Source organism: Salvelinus alpinus, chromosome 30 (assembly GCF_045679555.1).
Source record: "Salvelinus alpinus chromosome 30, SLU_Salpinus.1, whole genome shotgun sequence".
Lineage (NCBI taxonomy): Eukaryota > Metazoa > Chordata > Actinopteri > Salmoniformes > Salmonidae > Salvelinus > Salvelinus alpinus.
This window is the reverse complement of record NC_092115.1, coordinates 17,178,181-17,198,907: the sequence shown is the minus strand read 5'-3', so window position 1 is coordinate 17,198,907 and position 20,727 is coordinate 17,178,181. Positions and strand designations below refer to the sequence as shown.

The 20,727-nt window shown below is 41.4% G+C and overlaps 2 pseudogenes; one reads left to right on the top strand and one right to left on the bottom strand.

Annotated features, from left to right (window-relative positions):
• Positions 1 to 9,406: 9,406 nt before the first annotated feature.
• LOC139559575 (protein odr-4 homolog) lies at positions 9,407 to 15,874 on the top strand (annotated as a pseudogene).
• A 2,847-nt stretch (positions 15,875 to 18,721) lies between these two features.
• On the bottom strand, positions 18,722 to 19,635 carry LOC139559574 (phosducin pseudogene; annotated as a pseudogene).
• Positions 19,636 to 20,727: the final 1,092 nt, after the last annotated feature.

Genomic DNA, 20,727 nt, shown 5'->3' with positions numbered 1-20,727 from the left:
GTGGGTGTAGTTAACAAATCATTGTTGATTATATTAGATATAATTGATCCAGGCATTCTGCTTAGCATCAACAATGGCTGGGCCAATGATGGGCATCAGATGCCACAGGCCATCATTCCTGTTTGATGTCTGGTATTCGTGGGGGACCCCTATTGGGACCCCAACAGGTTGGTGTGCATGTTATCTGTACCCTCGGACCAAGGAGCGTCACGTTTCTACCGTCTCCTGGGTTGGTCCCGAGTCTCTGTGTCATGTACAGCTCCCAGAAGTTGGTTAGCTATAACCTCAATAATAGGCAATGGTGGTATCAGACTGGCCAAAACACATGTGCAACGACAATTTCCTTTCAAAATGGGGTCAACCGCCTGGCAGGTCCACACATCCACCATACATCAGCAACACCTCTAGTTAATAGTGGCATTAGTGATGCAGGTAGTAATAGGGAGCCCTCCATAGTCCCTACCTCTACCTGTACCAGTGTTACAGCTGTAATATCCTCCATATGCCTTAACTCCCCACGGTACCTTCTGGGGAGGTACTTCTGGGAACACAAAACTCAAGAGTTTTACACAAGGTTGAATTTGGCTTAAGCTTTCCAATATGCACATCCAACCTTCCCCATTACTTAGGACAAATGGGTGAGCAGCCAGAATAGGTCTGGCATGTCCACATACGACACAGTCCTTTCTATTAAGTGTTTTGTAGGCCAACCACATATTCTCCCTTCCCTCATAACCGGTTTCAGTCCCCAATTGTTCACTATCTGAGATGTCTTTTATATTTATCACCTGTACCGGATTAGAGAGCTTAGGTGGTGTTGTGGGACTTGGTCGTGAAGTGGTGGAGGAGGCCGGCTGAACCCTGGTCCGTTGGAACTGGTGGTGGTTCTGGCAGCACTGTGATGGTATCATCCCCATAGTATCCCAAACAGACAGCTCAGGACCACAAGCAGTTCTGTAAAGCCCCATCCTCTCCCAGAGAACACATCACCAGCCAGAGATCAAGCAACACTTTCACTTATAAGAACGTACACAGTGAGGAAAGGTCGGGGGCAGGGAATTCTTCATTAAGGAGTTGATCCCCGAACTCTATTAGTAACGGTTCTTCTCCTTAACTCTGTGATCATTCGGCAGTGTCAGTGTGTCTCACCCTCCAAGTGTGATATGCCCCCAGGTCGAGTGAATCACCTTCTCCCTTAATTCACCTGCAATGCATACAATCTTGGACATACAGGTTTGGTTAAACAAACAACCTTTTCATGTAATTAACAATACTTCTTACTATTTCTATATCTGCTTGTTTAGCTAGATTTTTTAATTTTTTATTAGTTTATCATCCAATAGGCCACATCCTATCCTAGACCACAACTTACCCATCCCCCCTTTTTTTACCTGGCTCTGCCAGGTAACAACCTTGCCTAACCTAACCAATGACTTAGGTAAAATTAGTGTAAATTATCCTTATGTCTGACATTATCATGTAGGAACGCCCCTTTCATCCGCCGCATGTCCAATTCTCCCTTGGGCGTCCATTCATATCTATCCTTTTCCAATTCTCTGTCAAGTGACTTATCTACTTTAAAAGGTATCTGTGCTGCTTATATATGTTCTTAGATATATATATATTTATTGATTTAAACCGTATCCCTCTTCTCACCTATCTTATTTCACAGCCTACCTTGCTCATGTCCTGGTTCCCCCCTCTCCACTCTGCTCTCAAACCTTCAAGGCCTCAACAGTGCGGGGTAGACCCCTCTGTCTGCCCTTTTTTAATAATAGTCAATAACAAACTATGAGTTCCTTTGCAATATTATCAATTTACCTCAAAACTAGTATCCCAAATGACACAAATTCATTATTCTCACTACATTTCCCCGTGAGTGATCAAGTCACCGGAAAATGCAACGAAAACAGAAAGATAGGTCAAAAGGTCACACCTACATTCGTGTTCCATACCATATCCAGACATACCAAAAGAACCCTTTATCTTCTCAAAGTCCCTTACCTAAATAAAACTCAAAAAGTAAAACTCCTATTTCAATATGAGTGTATTCTTTTAAGATATCTTGTCTCTGGGAACACGGAAACCCCTATCCTAAACATTTACTGCAAAAAACAAAATTATGTCACCAGCACTCAACCAGGCTCCCCGTCGGCTGGGAGACCGTTGAGTGCTGCAATACTGCCATCTTCTGTCCATTCACTGCACAGCTCTCCACCCACTCTCCTTCAACCTGCTCAATTTGAGCCATATTAGTTTCTTATTTTAACTGTTGTTTTTTACAAATTTTGATTTATTTTTTAATCTGTTATTACCTAGTTAGACTAGGGTGTCCGTGACATACATCCATGGGGATCCGGTTATAGTTATTCTATTAACCATGTGAAAGTGCCCAGGGACACCCCAAATATCAGTAGGAATATCACAAATAAGGGGCCAGATATCCCTAGTCTTGCCCAGGGAGGGAGAAATGTCCCTCTAACTGGGCGAGGTTTCTTTATCAGGGGAGGCGGAGTTTGATTCCGCATCACCTGAGTCAGGAATGTCTTCATTTGGAATCGAATTTAAGCTGTTTAAATCAGCTCTGACTTCTGTCAGTGTTCTAGAAGGGATTGGGGCTGGAGTGCAATGTGTGAGGTGGTGCCAAGGTGCGCCTGATTTACCTTTGACCTGGACTGAGTGTGAAGTAACCTCCCTCACTTCGTACAGTCCAGTCCACCTGGGTTCTAGCCACTTTCTCTTGTGGACATTAACCCCACCCAGTCACCAATTTTTCCTTCAGTGGTGCCAGTTCTCCCGTCAGCTTCCCCGTTGGACCTTGTGAATCTGTGTGAAGAGAGCTGCAGAAAGTTCCGTCAATTATCAGACATTACAATTTGTTGTACATCAAGGGCGGGCATATGACCTCCCTCCCTTGGTGAACCCAGCATGACTCCTCCAGCCATTGTCTCATGAGGAGAGAGGTGGGTGCCTGCACCTGGAGAGGCTATCATGGCCAGCAACGCCAGGGGCAGGACTTCAACCCAAATCAACTTCAAACCAGCACATACATTTGATTGGCGCGTTCCACGAGACTTATGAGATTGTGGCCTGTACACTAACCCCATCATTAAACAACATCCATTAATCAGTTGACATTTACACATCCGACCCTATTGGTACATGGAGCGTTTGTCATTAAACAATACACACCCAATCTTTCCTCCACCTGTCTCAGGTGTTGGTTTCTGAAATGGGACCCGTTTGTCGGATCGGATTTGCCTTGGAACTCCATACCTTAGTATGAGTTCGGTTTGCAGCCACTTAATGACCGATTTTGCATCCTCCCTTGCTGTTGGTATTGCCTCAACCTATTTAGAGAACCTGTCTACCATAACTAACAGGTACCTTTTCCATTTGTCACATTGTCTTGCCCCATATCTGTGTAATCTATGCTGATGTCCTGCTAACCCATTGTGGTCCATCAGTATGGACTGCTCCATGAGCATACGCTGAGTCGGTGTAGATGTTTACAGTCTTTCCTTCAGCCTTTTCCAAAGCTTGTGTTAACCCTATGATTTCTGCCAGTTGGGCCGATGCAGGTTGTGGGATGATGGCAGATTCCAAGGTCACGTGTGATCCCTTCGGAAGCTGCTGCACCACTGCGTATGCTGCTATGTTCCCTTCCTCTCCTCTATAGCAGCATCCATCTTGTGTATAACCATAGGTCCAGGTTGGTGAGTGGTTCGTTCCCCAGGTCAGGTCTCAGTTTCAGTTCCTGTGCAGCTCTTTCTGCACAGGAGTGGGGTAGACCTTCTTCAGCATTGAGTGCGTCTGCCATGTTTTTGTCAGTGTTGACAAATGTGATGTGTGATTGTGTGCATTTATTCTGAATTTTCGTTTTTCTTTCAGCGCTGAACGTGAATTCTTTGCTCATCAGATATGCTGCAACCCCATGGTGGGTGTGTATTTCCAATGGATGGCACATTACCAAGTGGGCTGTTTTTTCAATAGCTTTTGCCACTGCAGCTACATATCTGGAACATGTGGTTTGTCCTACTTCGATGTGGTCCAATTTGGAGGAGTGATACATCAACACTCTTCTCTCCCCCTCTTGTTTCTGAAAAAGGATGGATGATGTGAATCCTTCCTTTTCAGAAACATCCAGATGGAATTTGTTTTTGTAGTCAGGTGATGTCAATGCTGCTGCCACTGAGAGATCTGTTTTCAAAAGTGCAAAAGCCTTTGATGCTTCAGTGGTCCATGTCAATGACGAGTGTAGGTTCCTTGGTCCCGCCTCTCGCACTATTTCTCTCAGTGGCTCAGTTCTGGCAGTGTAGTCTGGGATGTGTGTTCGGCTGTACCCTGTCAAGCCAAGGAAAGACAACATTCCCGACACCGTGATGGGGCGTGGATGATGAAGTATAGAGTCTTTGTGGGTTTTGGAGAGTCCTGCTCCTTCTCCCGAGATTTATCTGCCAAGGAAAAGGACAGTTCTGCGACAGGTCTGGACTTTGCTCATTTTGACTTTGTATCCTTTGACGGCCAGAAAGTCCAGTAATGTTTTTGTCATCTGTAGGCAGAGATCAGACGTGGGAGCCCCCAGCAAATACAGTGAATCTCAGCTTGTGGGGTCTTGTATGGGTGTAATGCATAGATCTGTGATTTCAGTTGATTGAACTTAAACTGGACCTCTGGAGTCCCAGTTCCTGTCTCCCTGCATTTTAGCCAGTAGATTTCTTGTGTTGCTGACAACTCAGGGGTTGGGATGATGGGTAACATCAGCACCCTAACAGGGTGCTCCGGTGTTGAAGGAATGGGATCAATGGAGACCTCCACGCCCCTTTCAGTAAGGTAAATTGAACATTTCAGTTTACACAACAGGTCTCTCCCAAGGAGGTTGATTGGGCAATTGGGACAGTATAGGAACTGATGCTTTAGCTTGGATGGGCCCCAGGAGAAGAGCAACGGAACGGTTTTTTGTTGTGCTTCGGGTGTTCCTGATACCCCCACCACCTGTATTGTTTCCGAAGAGAGTGGTTGACGAGATCTCATGGCAGAATACGTGCATCCTGTATCTACCAAAAATTGGTGGGTCACTCCCTCCACCTCACACATGATAGTTGGTTCGGTGTGGAGTGGAAAATGTTGACCCCCATTCTCGTTCAGTGGTGGTGGGCAGCTTCAGGGCCATGGGGCATATTCATCTGACATGCCCTGGAAAAGAGGAGGTGGTTGCTGATTTGGGTCTGGGTTTGGGTGATTATATGCAGGTTGAGGGCCCGCACGTGGTTGGTACATCTGTGGCCGGACTCCTCCACGTCCTCTTGGGTTGGTTTGTCGTGCCCGATTGGTCATCCAGTAATGTTGGGTCGGTGTCAATGGGTATGGGCACTGACGTGCCATATGTCCAGTTTGTTTACAATTGTAGCAGTTCATTGGTCGTGCTTGACCTGTCCCCCAGGGTGATGGGTATCGTGGTTGTTGTCCCCATGTTGAAGGATAGTCTTGTTGTGTTGGTTGATAGTATGGTGGGATGTCCATGGGTAATGGCTGATCCAGGAGTTGTGATGGTAGGTTAGGTCCCTGTGGGGTTGACATGGGTTTTTTTTGTTGCTGTATCATTTGTGAAACCGTTTTTTCAATGATTTGTGAGATGTCTGGTTGATCTTCAGCCACCATCTGTTTCTTGGGTTTTTCTCCTTTCTGGGCCTCTTTCAATTGTAGTTTCAAAAGTTGTACCTGTAGGGACTGGATTTGTGTTTCAGCCCCTCCCTTATCCTTATTGTATTGGGTGATGTGGTGATGCACATGGGAATTGAACTGAGCCTGGGGAAGTGCCATTAACCCCACAGTGCCCCTGAGATGGGTTGGGGCCGATGGGGCTGCTGTGGTGGTAGGTGGGGCGTCATTATTGTTAGGCCTGCCCTCTTTGGTGTCAGTTGGTGCTCCAGTGACCACCCCCATATTATCAGGTTTCCTGTAAGGGAGTGCTCTCCTCATTTCTTCAATCGCCCACATGCCTATTTTTAGTTCTGCCTCCGCTTTTTCCCTATGCTTTGTTCCTTCCTTCTTAAATAAGTGACTCTTATTCTTTTCAATTTCACTTTCTATCCCTTCTTTTACTGCTTCCCCTAATTCTTTCTCCATAGTGAGGAGTTGCCCTTTTGATGGGGCCGTACCAGTAAGGTAACCTTCATGCGTCCATTTTAGCCTCACTTTTTTCCAGATCTTTTTAATGGCTTTATATTCTTTTCTCCCCCCTGCTCTGTCTTCCATTCTCTGATCTAAGTATTCATTGAATTTGTGTTTGGGGACGATAGTCGTGGTCATTTTGTCGTTAAGCTATGTCTAGGTCTATTATTATCTTTGTATACTTTAGCCCGTCACTGATCGAAACCAGCGATGTATTTATTTATTTATTTTTTTCTAACCCCCCCCGTCTCGTGTCCGACCCGCGTGGACAAAGAATTTTATTGCCGTGTATTCGATAAATTATTTTCGTTTTCCAACAATATTTCAGCTATATCTTTTTGAAACAATATACGAATATATTCACGCGCTCCTGATATAATTGGAATGACAGTTTTAGGTACTTATAATAAAAATATGATTTCTCTTCGCTTATTCAATTAATTAAATACTTTGGCAAAATATTTCAGAAGTTTCCTTTGGGAACAATATACTAGTAAATCAAGCGCTTCTAAAATAATGGTCAAATTAATTCTAACCCTTAAGGATTTATCAACAGCAGGAGAGGGAAAAATCAGGTCAATTTATCAGCAGAAAATAGCTGCTTCTCTGACCCGGCGGTCACTTCCAACACAGCCTCAATTTAGCATATGGCTAATTATTAGCAATCGGTCTCGTGGAACGTTCAATCACTCACATTAATTTGGAGAGTTTCAGGTTTAAATACCATTACTCCTATTTCAAGCTTAGATTTACCACCGATGCTCCTAGTTGAAGAATATTTCGACTAGTCCCAGATTACTAATGCGACTTGAATCCCAATGTGCCAAGCTTAGATTTATCACCGATGCTTCTAGTGGAGTGCCATGTCCACTAACCCCAGATTACTAATACGACTTGAACAGGCTACATTACATTTCAACACTTTGAGTTTCAAGTTTAATACCATTACTCCTATATCAAGCTTAGGTTTATCACCGATGCTCCTAGTGGGGTGCCATTTCCACTAGTCCCAGATTACTAATTCGACTTGAACGGCGTCAAGCTTAGATTTATCCCCGATACTCCTAGTTGAAGAACAATTCAACTAGTTCCAGATTACTAATTCGACTTGAACAGCCTCAAGCTTAGATTTATCCCCGATACTCCTAGTTGAAGAATAATTCAACTAGTTCCAGATTACTAATTCGACTTGATTTTATACTTCGCAAATATCTTTACACAATGCCTTAAGATTCTAAACAATTCCACATAAATTTAGCAACAATTCACACTCACCACAGTACTTCTGATCATTGAATTTAGATATTGGCTATAATACAATATACAGAATTTGATTAAACAGGCATCTGCTCACCTTTTAGTTTCGAGCTCTTTTGATCAGTTTCCTGGGTGAGTTGAATCGCGATTCTCCTTCAAAAAAGGTCACCTCTCCTTCTGGAATCTTTCTCCCACGCGTCTCCTGTCTGATCAATTTTCTATGGACCGAAATCAAAGGTGTATAACCATCCTCTGCTACCAAGTCTGTTAATAAAACGTTTACTGGAGACAGGAGAACAAGTTGAGACATAGGACGAGGTGGATAATTTTATAATAAGGCAGGTTTATTCAAGTGTAAAAATATTATGCAAAGCGTGCAGCACGGCTCTTTCTATCTGATCCGTATGGGGTCGTCAGGAAAAGAGAGAGTTTCCACAGTTGTACAGTTTTATATATAGACAACAAGCAAAGTAGGTTGATCTGCGAGTCTGGCCTTCCGATTGGTCGATCTGGGTCTTGGGTAGTCCTGTACAGGCCTGGTGTCCACGTTCCATTGGTTCCTGAGATTGTTCGTTGTCTGGAGCTCCAACCCTGAGTTGTGAGTGTCTGAGTGATTGTCATGGGGGAGGGAAGTTGTGGGTGTCGTGCATGTGTCCAATGAGTCCAGCATATGTCCAATAGAAAGAGGGAGTGTGTATATTGTGTCAACCATAGCTAATGTTGAGAAGTTGTTAAAACAAGTTACCAATATCTAATACAATTCCTTACAAATGCCAAGCACGAGCTAGCGAGATCCTATTGGGGCGTTCTATCATAATTTGTATATTTCCGCTAGGGAACGCCTACTTGAATGGGAATCAACGCCCCATCCAACAGACTATTGACCAATCGCGTTCACGTTGGCAGGCTGCGTCACCTGGTTGCTAAACTCAAACCCTTCTAAAGGGCAGGGTATTGCCGCTTTCAAGACAACTGGGAAATTTTTGACTTCCGAGCGTTCACAACAGTTAGTCTGTCGAAAAAAATAGGAGCTCTAGAAAGCGGCCAGAGTTCCCGAGTTGGAATTCCGAGTTGGGTGACCGTTCAAATCGATTTTTCCAAGTCGGAGCTCGTTTTTATTCAGGTCCCAGTCTTGAACGCACGATTGTCGGATACTTTCGAGTAACCCGTTGTTTTGAACGCGGCACCTGCCTATTTTCCTCGAAAGTACTTAATGTAACGATTTCAATAGAGTATTACAAAAAACAAGTTATTCCCATCTCTGATATGAAGTGGTTTTTTTTCAAAGTTGCCGAAATATCAGGTGCGTCCACTTATGTCTGTGTATTCGTAACAGCCTACCATAACGAAACGTTTATTCGATCAAATAAGACTCACAATAGAAAATTAGTAATTACATTTGTGTAGACAAATTCGACACTCCCATTGACTTGCATACACAAATTCCTCTCTTTGTGGTTTTATTTCGTAGACAGATTTTAGGCGGAGTAAACCCTCTCGCTTCGTCTTTTCCTCTCTGGTTTCCACTAATTTGGTCCCTTATTTAAGTTTAGACATAATATTAGCAGTGTGGTTAGGTTTAAAATCAGATTTAAAAAATATAAATTGTAGAAATGGGTGGGGTTTAGCTATAATTATGACTGTCTTTGTGGCTGTGTTAATTAGTGACGACCATATTAATTTGCTGCTGGAACTATTCATGAAGTAACCACTCATGTCAACCAGGTAACTAACGTTATAACGAATTTAAGCATACATTTTAATACATTTAGGCTGAACTCATAAGGATACAATCTTACACCTCTGTGCGATTGTCAAACCTCTAGAGGATTTGTGTTTGTTTGAAAACCAAGTTACCTTTCCATCCACTAATGTAACGTGTCATGCTAGACTGAGCTAGCTAACTATAACGTTAATTTCTGCTGAAGTACTGTCCATTAGTTATCTGAAATAATCTACTGTGATATTTTGGAAAATGTCGTGTTTCACAGCTTCTGAATATAACTTGCAGGGCTTCATGATTGAAGAGAAAGCTAAAGTTCTCTCGCTGCCTTTCTCCGTCTTTATTCTGTCGTTAGAATGGGCAGAGGGTGTGGTGGTGAAATATCTGTTCAATCTCCGTGCATCTTGTGTCACAGGACTTCTCATTGGCCAGGTAAGGTTCACTTATCATGGATCTATGCGTCATTCCCTAATGGTGTCAGGATCGTATTCATTAGTAGGCTACACATCGTAGCAAAACGTTTTGCAATGGAAAACGAAAAGTACCACTTCAGGTAGTCCCTCCCTGTTTTATTTTATAATTATTTAAGATTTATTTTAATTTGCAAACATCAGAAAACATACATAGACAGTATACAATAGACAAACGCACACAAATTCCAACAAACATCAATGACATCACACCTACTCAAACCAACATGTTCCCACCTGATCCATACCCATCCCATTTTTCTCACTCCAACATTCCCTCTCATTCTTCATACCTTGGGCGTTTCCAGTGCTTGTGACACTATGCCATATGGCCCCAAATTGCACTATTCTATTTCTCTCTGTAGACACGTTTAAAAATAATAATAAAGCATTTGATTCATCTACTGTTTTTAACAATGGAGGATAAGTTAATTTACAGTTTAAGTAAAAGTTTTTTTTTAATTATTTTAGAGAAAAGTATGGTCCAACCCATTGGGAATCTCACCACACCCTGAAATATGCAGATACTTTAGCTTTCTCTTCAATCATGAAGCCCTGCAATTGGGGAGAAAAGGGGGTAAAATTTCAATTAAAAAAAAGAAGAGAAAAAAAAAAGTAATCTTAAATTGTTACATTTATGACAGCCAACTTTCTAACTCCGCCCACAACTTTTGTACTTTATCGCACTCCCAGAAGGCATGAATTATTGAGTCATTGTTCGTTTTCCACTTAAGACATGATTCTGCCATTGTGCTGTAGAATTTGTGAATGTTGTTCACTTGTATAATACATTCTATACATTAGTTTATACTGGATTAAGCGTACATTTTCGTGAACTGTAATTTCGTTAGTTATGTTCAAACACTCCATCTTGTGCCAATCAATATCTCTTTTTAATTATTGGTTGGAGAGGCTCTCTGCAAGGTTTTATATATCTTATCTATCATATTAGTATAATTTCTGAATCAAAGTGTAAGGGGTGCGTACTGGCGGCAGAGAAGTCAGGCGCAGGAGAGCAAAAACTGTGTTTACAACGGAGCACTTTAATAATAAAAGCCACCGGAAACAGAACAAACAATCAATGGGTACAAAACCCGTCGCACACCAGATAAACGTGCACATGCACTTACAACAAACAATTCCGGACAAGGACATGGTGGGAACAGAGGGTTAAATACACAACATGTAATGATGGAGTTGAAACCAGGTGTGTGGGGAGACAAAACAAATGGAAAATGAAAAGTGGATCGATGATGGCTAGAAGACCGTCGACTGCCGAACGCCGCCCGAACAAGGAGAGGAACCAACTTCGGCAGAAGTTGTGACACACAGGATTCCCTCCACATTGCTCTGATGTCCAAATGATTTCAAATCACATTTTCGTAATATGAAACTTAAGTTACATGTATTTGAAAATATCTACATTGGTCAGAACAAAATTACTTTTTAATTCTGTAATTGAAATAACTTTATTTCCTGTTACCAAGTCATTTATGGTTTCTATGCCTTTAGTTTTTTCTATGTGGACCAGTTTATTGTGAATTCTGAAAAGCTATCCAAGAATTGTTCCATAGGGGTGTGTTTTTTGGGAGTGATATTGATTCTTGTAGAATGTTTCATTTTCTTCCATATTGTTATAGTGTTCTTATTAAGTTTTTAATGTTCTTAGCTTTATCCTTTGAAAACAATATGTACCCATTGTTCCTCTTTAGTGCATTTAACAATACACTGAGTGTACAAAATATTAGGAACACCTTCCTAATATTGAATTGCACACCCTTTTGCCCTCAGAACAGCTTCAATATGTCGGGGCATGGAATCTACAAGGTGTCGAAAGCGTTCCACACGGATGCTGGCCAATGTTGACTCCAATGCTTCCCACAGTTGTCAAGTTGTCTGGATGTCCCTTAGGGGGTTGACCATTCTTGATTCACACGGGAAACTGTTGAGCGTGAAAAACCCAGCAGCGTTGCAGTTCTTGACCCATTCAAACCGGTGTGCATGGCACTTACTACCATACTGCATTTAAAGGCACTTCAATCTTTTGTCTTGCCCATTCACTCTCTGAATGGCACACACGCAATCTGTCTCTCAATTGTCTCAAGGCTTTTTAAAACCTATCTCCTCCCCTTAATCTACACTGATTGAAGTGGATTAAACAAGTAACATCAATAAGGGATCATAGCTTTCACCTGGCCAGTCTATGTCATGAAAAGACCAGTTGTTCCTAATGTTTTGTACACTCAGTGTATGTCTCAAGTAAAAGTCTTGGGTGGTGAGTTGACAGTAGCGGTGCATGGGTAAAATCACTGGAGAAGCCAAGACCCCCACTTCAATATCATCAAATCACCTCTGCTTAGTCTAGTACAGTGACAACTAAAATATACCAAAAACAATTTAGTCCAAACAACGTAAGCTAAATATGATGTGGCTTTCAATGATTTTGATCTGTGTGTGTGTGTGTGTGGATGCATTCGTGCAAATAGAAAAACCATGTTGATTCACCCTACTTGTAGAGGAATGCCAATGCCATCCTCCTCTCTCTCATGTTGACGAAACGGTCTATGACTCTGTTATAAAGTACACGCTTTTATTTTTTGTTGTCCTAGACTACCTTGCTAAAATGCTTGCTCGCTAGCCTAACTTCCTTTCATGGCCAACGTTAGCTAGTTAACATTAGCCTTCTACATCTAGCTAACGTTACATATTGAACTTCCATCCTCTCGGGCAAGGGGCACAATGTATGAATTTATGGTTAGATCAGAATCGCCGGTAACAACCATTGGTCAGTACAGAGAATTAAGTAAAACCACAAGTCCAAATCCCAATCTCCATCCATAGCTAATTTAGGAAAGGGCCAATTTTAGCTAGCTAGCCACCTGAAGACATCAATATAATGAGATGCAACAATTCAAGTTGTCTGTCAATGATGTATACTCTCGATGCCATGTGATAGGAGTGAAGCCATATCCAAACTGGCTTCCCTTGTCACTTTATTTCAGTGCGCCAGGGCCATTCACAATTGAGCTCACTCAGTTTAGCTCAATGCTGATTGGCTATTATTTGATACTTTTTTTTAATCAAGGGAGGTCAAATACTCACTGGCTTCCTTTGCATTCAATGCTACAGGTGGCAACAATGTAATACACTTTTTGACCAGAGGAGTGTCAGATAGATGGCCTACACATACTGAGACAGTGGGGCGCTGTTTTCTCTCGCTCGGATGCTTTCTCCGGTGAGATACATTCAGACTCTTGCAAATTTAAGGAAAATCATGAAACACAGAGAGATGAAAGAAAAAATATTTTATATGTGTTTTTTGTTGGGGTTTTTTGTCCGTTTTTTGGGGAAGCCTGGCTTCCCTTGGCATCCAGGAATACACGCCACTGCGTGTTGATACAATTCCAAGTCTGGGAGGTTAAAACCACCCTCAGACTTGGGGAGATGTAAAACTTTCCTTTTATTCTATGAGTTTCAGTTTCCCACATAAAGTCTGTTATGACCGAGTATACTTTTGAAAAATATTTTCTGAATACTCTAAAATCAGAGGATATAAAATTAACATGGTTAAACTTAAATAATGCCAATAGGAAAAAGAATAACTCATGATCTACAGCAATCCTTTAAGTGGACCATGAAAAATATTAAATACTTATGATGCTTAATCAACAAATATATAAAGATAACTTTATCCCATTATTCAACAATATGAAAACAGATCTAATTAAATGGAACATTTTTCCCAAAAATCTTACAGGTAGAATAAACCTTTTCAGAATGGCATTGCTCCCAAATCTATTTCCGGTAATACCCAATTACCCCACCGACGACATTCTTTTAACAAGGGGGTATTGAGTTTTCCATATTGATCAGGTATATCAGGAGATCGTCTGCAAATAAATGTAGTTTATACTCATGTTTACACAGCCATGGGAAGCAGGGGTGCTGAGGGGTACAGCACCCCTTGAAAAATCGGAAATAAAAGAAAAAGATATAATAATTTAATCTATATTTTTATTAAATGTATTATTTCAGCTGGAAAGTTGTTTTAGTCCGTTTTTTCCCTTCAGTTTGGTGTCTAGTGAATACGACCCAGGTCTTTTCCCTGAGCACACAATTTGACCAGAAAATAGCTTACTTTTTACAGAGGGCCCAGAGTTTTTCTTATTCAGGTCATGTGACTCAGAAAAACTCCTGGTAGGACTTCTAACTACTCCTAAGTAGGACATCCTAGTCCCCTCTGTCAGAGTTAGTCCCAGAGAGACTTTGTGGTGCTGGCTATGAGGACACCTCAGAAGGACACAGAGGGACAAGGGTCTCCATCTGTCAGCAGGAGAGCTGGGACCTCACTGGACCACTTGGGCTGGGTCACTGAGCATGCCAGACAGGTAGATAATGATAATAGTGCATTTTATACAATAATAATAATCATAATAATACAACTTTTAAAATGAAAATGTCAGCTCTTATAGTTAGTTCCCATAACATGACACAGTTTTAGCACTGTGAGCAATTACTTGTATCTCAGTCTCACTCTGTAATAATGTTTAATTATGTAGTAATGTAGGTTTCCTGAAGGTTTCCCGGGTGTTACAGGGAGGTTTCTCCGTTTTTGGTAAATTTCTTGTCACCCCACCTGAGCTGCCCAAAGAGGCTCAAAATACATTGAGACAGTTAAGCAACACATAAACTAAAGCTGGGGGCAATAATGTTTCAAAAGCCTAAATCCATCTGAGTATTATTATATATAGAGATCATGCATTTTAATAACAGGAACTACATTACTAGAAAGTGGGCTTCTTAAAACTAGTGTGTTTTTAGTAGTTGATCTTTGCAGTGGGCAAGCAAATATCCAAGGGACGAATATGGAGTCTCACAAAGGAGGATGTTACTGAGGTCACGCTTCACATCTGCTCAAATTGGTCTCAATTGCATCATCTATTTACTGCCCAAAGACAGTAAATGATGAACAATGGTCTCACTAAAGTCCATGATAAATGTAGTGACATCTTTTTCCCGAGTTGTGTGGTGTGCTTGATACAAGGCGAACCCTTAGCATTGGAAAACATTTTTATCACTCTCAGAGCCGTTTGCTGAACATTTGATGTTCGAGATCCCAAGATGAGTTAATGTGTGACAGTATGGCCTTTTTTAAAGTGGTCCATTTTCCTCTACTTTCTCTTTTCTGTATTCAAATTCAGCCCTGGAAATACTACAAGCCTTAACTTTATTCTGATTGGTGATTTCAGAGTTTTGCCAAGCCTGCTGATTGGAAGTACCAGTGGTGGGGGTGTACTTCCTGGCCAATGTTTACATGTTCAGTGAAACTGGACCTGCTGTTCCCCGTGTTAGAGATGCATGTCTTACCACAGGACATGGAAAAGTGTGTGAAGGTGATGGGGGTTATATTGGATACTATTACCTGATGTATTGTTATAGCTCCATATGAATGTTTATAACACACTTATTAAAACACCTTTATTAAGCGTGTCAGCATTACATCACTATATGAGAGATGAATAAACAGTACATTTTAGGAAATGCCTAGTGAGTTCCTCTTTAGCAGAGCTCACTTTGCCTTTTTTTATATTCTCAAATAGGACAGTGGATTAAAATGTTAGTTCTAGTGAAACTAATCATTTGCTTTTGTGTTTCAGGAGGAACTTCAAACATGGGCGAAGCAGATTGAAGATGGGCTTTGCCTCATCAATGGCAAAACGATGCCTGATGAAGTGTAGCTAGTGGCAGGGCAGGTAAGCACAGCGTTACTTTTGGTGGCACAATGTAGTTCATAGGAGCGTATTACTGCTTATTACAAGTCAATGTTTTTCTGTTCAGAAAAATAACGTAAAGGCTGTTTAGCTGACGTTCCGAGCCCAGATCATCATCCTATTGGTAAGAATGTCATGAGTAGGGAGTTATTTTGTAGCCCATAACAAGGGCTCAGAGTTTCCTTGCTGAAGATAATTTGTATGTGTGCATGCTTGTTTGTGTGCCTGCGCGTTTGTCTGTGTGTGTTATGCTTTTGTGAGTGTGTGCCTGATTTCGTGTGTGTATCGAAGAAATAGAATTAATAGAATGGGCATGCCCGTTCAAGTAAATGGTGGCATTGTGGGTGGACTGGCAGCCATTGTGAGTGAAAACCAGGAAGTTTACCCTTCAATCTGTGCTGTGATTTGTTGACATTACAAAAAATGCATTCCATTGCATGAGCCACAACAGTTAGCATCTTTGAATGAACATTCTACCTGCCGCCTTTGTGATAGGTGATAGGTCAAAAGAGATATCATCCAGTGTAAAGTATCAAAAGTAAATAAAAATAAATAAATAAATAAAAATCACAAATGTGTAAATCATTTCAAATTCTTTATATTAAGCAAACCAGACGATACAATTACATTTTTTCTTTAATTTACAGATATCCAGAGGCACACTCTTACACTCAGACATCATTTACAAACAATGTATTTGTGTTTTAGTGAGTTTTTTTCAAATTTATTTAAAAACATTGTACCTTTTAACTAGGCAAGTCAGTTAAGAACAATTTCTTATTTACAATGACAGCCTACACTGGACAAACCCAGCGCCGCCCTATGGGACTCCCAATCACAGCCAGTTGTGATACAGCCTGGATTCGAACCAGGGTGTCTGTAGTGACACCTCTAGCACTGAGATGCAGTGCCTTAGACTGCTGCACCACTCGGGAGCCCCAAGTTACCCAGATATGAGGCACTAGAGATGACCACTCTTGATAAGTGTATGAATTTGACAATTTTCCTGTCCTGCTAAGCATTCAAAATGTAACGAGTACTTTTGAGTGTCAGGGAAAACGTATGGAGTAAAAAGTACATTATTTTTTAAAGATTGTAGAAGTAGAAGTTGTCAAAAATATAAAAAGTGAAGTACAGATAACCCCAAAAGTATTTTACTCCACTAATATGAACATAGTGTCCAGCAGAGTGGAGATGTTCCTGGAAGATATTTTAATAGAGAGAGAGAGGACAAAGGTACAGTATTAGTTCTCTGCTTTAGCATTGGATTTCAGGCTATGCAGATCAACCACAAGGTGGCACTGTTGACCATTCACTGGTTGTCGCTATACTCAGTGTCCCATCATTTACCTGTTCTCCTGCATTACAGTATATATTCCCCCAAACAATAACAAATCAAATTTGAAGGGGTGTCCACATACTTTCGTATATATAGTGTACTATGCTGGTATTTCCTTTTAAATACTCTCTTCAAACAACTATTTCCTCAGAATTCATGAGGTAGAAAGGAAAGGAACGGGAAAGGGGGATACCTAGTCAGTTGTACAACTGAATGCATTCAACTGAAGTGTGTCTTCTGCATTTAACCCAACCACTCTGAATGACCAGGGAAAAACTCCTGGCTGTCATGATTTGAGTTAACAATATATCAATAGCTATTGAGAAAGACTGAAGCGTGTGTATGTAAAGGCATGTACAGGAAGTATCGATAGCTAAAAGATTAGGGTAATGGTTGTGACATGGTGAGGTTGGACCCAGGTGCAACGAGACCAGACGAGGAATCAGTGGTTAAGGATAAACATATTACTTTACTGAGAAACGGTAACAGAAGGATCACAGTAACACTGGGAGACCAACAAACACTGAGTCTCGAAAACTCACTCAGGAGACAACCGCACACGGCACATAATACAGGCTTCTGCACAAGAAAACACCTCCTTTTAACAGGGAAATCATAATGAGTAAATAGGACACACCTGAGTGTCGTTAATGTCTCTAGGATGTTTTTTTTGTGAACCACTAGGAAAGCACCTCTCGTGACATTCCTAACACCTAACCCAACCTATTAATCAGAATCATCAGGTATGTAACATAGCTGTCTCTTGACTCAGCCGGATACCGTTGTGTTGTGTAGGTGTTGCCATGTTGTGTAGGTGTTGCAATCACTGTCCTAGCCACGGGCAACTTGCTGCTCTACCTGAGCAACAAGTGGTGGACGCACACAGGATACACACACAACAACAGCTGGTCCTATGTGGAGTGACTAAATCGCTTGATTTAATTACATTTTCATGAAATTGAGTTTACATTATTTATTATTATTATACAAGCATATGCAAGCTGTATGTTTCCTATTGATCATTTAGCATATTTTTTTATATGAATTGTAAAGCAGAATTATATAGAGAGAAATAAAGAATTTACTCAGAGAAGCATGTGTATAGCATATGGTGTAATGTCTTTCAGTAGGTGTGTGTCCAATTAACATGTTGAAGCATATATTTAAAATTCCCTCTATGATTTATTATAATGGGGAAAATGGACCCGCTAATTGTTATTTTCAGTTCATTCAGGCGTCATAAGATATTCTGATGTGAGATAACCACAAACTTTCCACTCTGTTCTGACATGTTACTTCATGCCACCCACGCTTCATGCCAACAACCATATCGGACCACTCCTCACCCACAGTGCTGGCACAACGAACAACGGAAATGCATCAGAAGTGCTCAGAGCGTTGGTATTCAATACAGTATTTTGCGATGACCTAGGCCTACAGTATGGTCTTGTATGGTTATGCTCAGTATAGAGCTCGCCAGCTTGTAGTCCTAAAAAACAGCAATGAGTTACCTCTGGTTCGTTCAGCCATTCCTACGGGGAAGGACGTTGTTTTTTGGATAAATGCCGAAAATAAGGTTGCAGGTTAACACAGGTTTAGAATACAGTATTTAAAACGTTTTGTTCTGTCAGATAATATCAGTCAGTTAACATGACCTTTATGAACAATTATTATGTACAGTGCTTTATGTGCTTGTTTTGATGACATAAATGCTTCAAAATTCACAAAAAGCTACATTAGCTGATTCTCATAGAACAAAATGTATAACATCTCCTAAGCCTGTTGTTACCACAGACTTATTTTCAGCGTTTATCTAAAATCCCTACGAAACCTCCATTCATTTCCCTATAGGCTTGTTAATATTGATAAAACAATTAGACTGAGAAACCAACCAACACTTTCATGGGGAAATACTGCTTTTAATGACTGATTGGGGGTTAACAACTTTAACCCTATTGAATTCAAACATGAAAATATAGCACAGAATACATTGGGTCAGTAGTGATAAACAAGCCCAAGCCCTGAAAGGGGGTTCATTACTCCAACCGCAGGATCATATACTGTGTCGCCAATACAACCTTTAACAAAGATTGCAATATTATCCACTAATCAGTCACACACACATAGAGAATAAAATAATTTTATAGTGATACACACATACAGTATTGAGCTGATGTCTGAAATCTGTAGCTTTGCCGATGTTAATGTACACTGCCTGTGATAAACTTAAACGGCCTTGACTGGATAGTGGATACTGTTAACTAAAAAGATAGCATTTACAGCAGCCTAGAAGGCTAATAGGTTCAGAAATGTGCACTGACTGTCACTGACACCCTATTAAGACCCTTATTCCACCTCCACACCTGCCTCCTCCTCATCAGGACAGGCCGCAAACTCCTTCTCGGGCAGCAGGCCGTACTCGCTGAGGAAAGCCTCGATATCGGTAGCGAAGAACTCCTCGCTGAGGTGCTGTGTCATGGACAGGAAGTTGCCTAGCAGCTCGCCTGCCTTGTACACCAGAATGGTGGGCAGCACGTTGTCTGAGAAGCGCTCGCCGGCACCTGTTGCGGCCGCTTGGATGCGGCAGAACTTGATGCTGGGGTACTCGGTGGCCAGGCAGTTGAGTGCCTCGCAACCTTTGACCCCGTCCTTGTAGATGTGTACGATCACCAGGGTGAGCCTGTGCGCCTTCTCAATGAGCTCCAGGAAGGCCTCGGCGCTGTCCAACTCCACCACGCTTTCGAACTTAGGGCCAAAGCTGAGACGCTCGTGCATCTCCTTCATGCACTGATGCCGATACTTGCGCAGTCACTTCTCGTCCTCCTCTGCGATCATTTCATACTCCTGGACACTCATCTGTATGGAGACAAATGGGGTGATGGAAGCTGAGTCAAGGCTCATGTCTAGGATGTATAGGGGTCTGAAACACAGAAATAAAATTGACTTGAATGGAGGGTCGAGTCATTTTATTTCATTGGGTTAAAATAGGTAAAGTAAACATGTTTTGATTTGCACAGGAGCTTGTAACACTTGTGTCTCCCTCTGTGGTCGAGTCACTTACTGTCTCGCCGTGTGGTTGTGATTGAACACTGACTGACCGTGTGGTTGTGGTTGAACACTGACTGACCTTGTGGTTGAACACTGACTGACCAGTCATTGATCACACCCTTGGGGCCTTGTAGATAAACCACAAAGTAGTTGAGACAGGGTTCTATATGTAATTATATGGGTTGAGAGGGGTCCATCAATAGGTGAAAACAAGAGCCGAGTTTTACAGAGAAAAAAGTCTGCATCAGAAAGACAGTTTATGTAACGGGCTTCCTCCTCTTCATACGAAGAGGAGTAGTGATTCGACCAAACTGCAGCGGGTTGTGAATACATAATGATTTAATAAACAAAACTGAAGAACACGACGAACACTTGAATAATTACAAAACAAATAAACGAATGTAGACAGACCTGGGGCCTGTTGCACAAAACTAGGATAAGGGATTAAGCCAGGATATCTTGGTGATCCTGGCTCAATTGATCCGTAATCCGGTTGCACTAAAGATGGATAGGGGGCAGGAGGATATGTTATGGTATAAATTACCATGGAGATTTATTCTGTGGAGCTAGCCTGCTCCAGACCAGGCTAAATTCCAGGATCTATTTAATCTCATCCCTAATGTGTCAGCAGTCACCACAAATGGAAACCAATAGTTATTTCACTGCTCACTATACATTGTTATCACATATAACTAGACCCACTGTTATTATTTAAACGTTTGTGATCATTAATTTCAATGATTTTGGATAAAAAATGATTTTTAGATGATGTTGCTATCATTAGATAATTTACAGTTTCCCATAGACTATAAGGCTATATATAAAATGATAGAATATTAGGGCCACAGAGGGGAAAAAAACACAAGTCATATTGTAACCAGTTGTTTTAAAGGAGGACAGTTGTTAAAATGACAGATGTGGGGCATTTCGTGAAATTGTACTTCA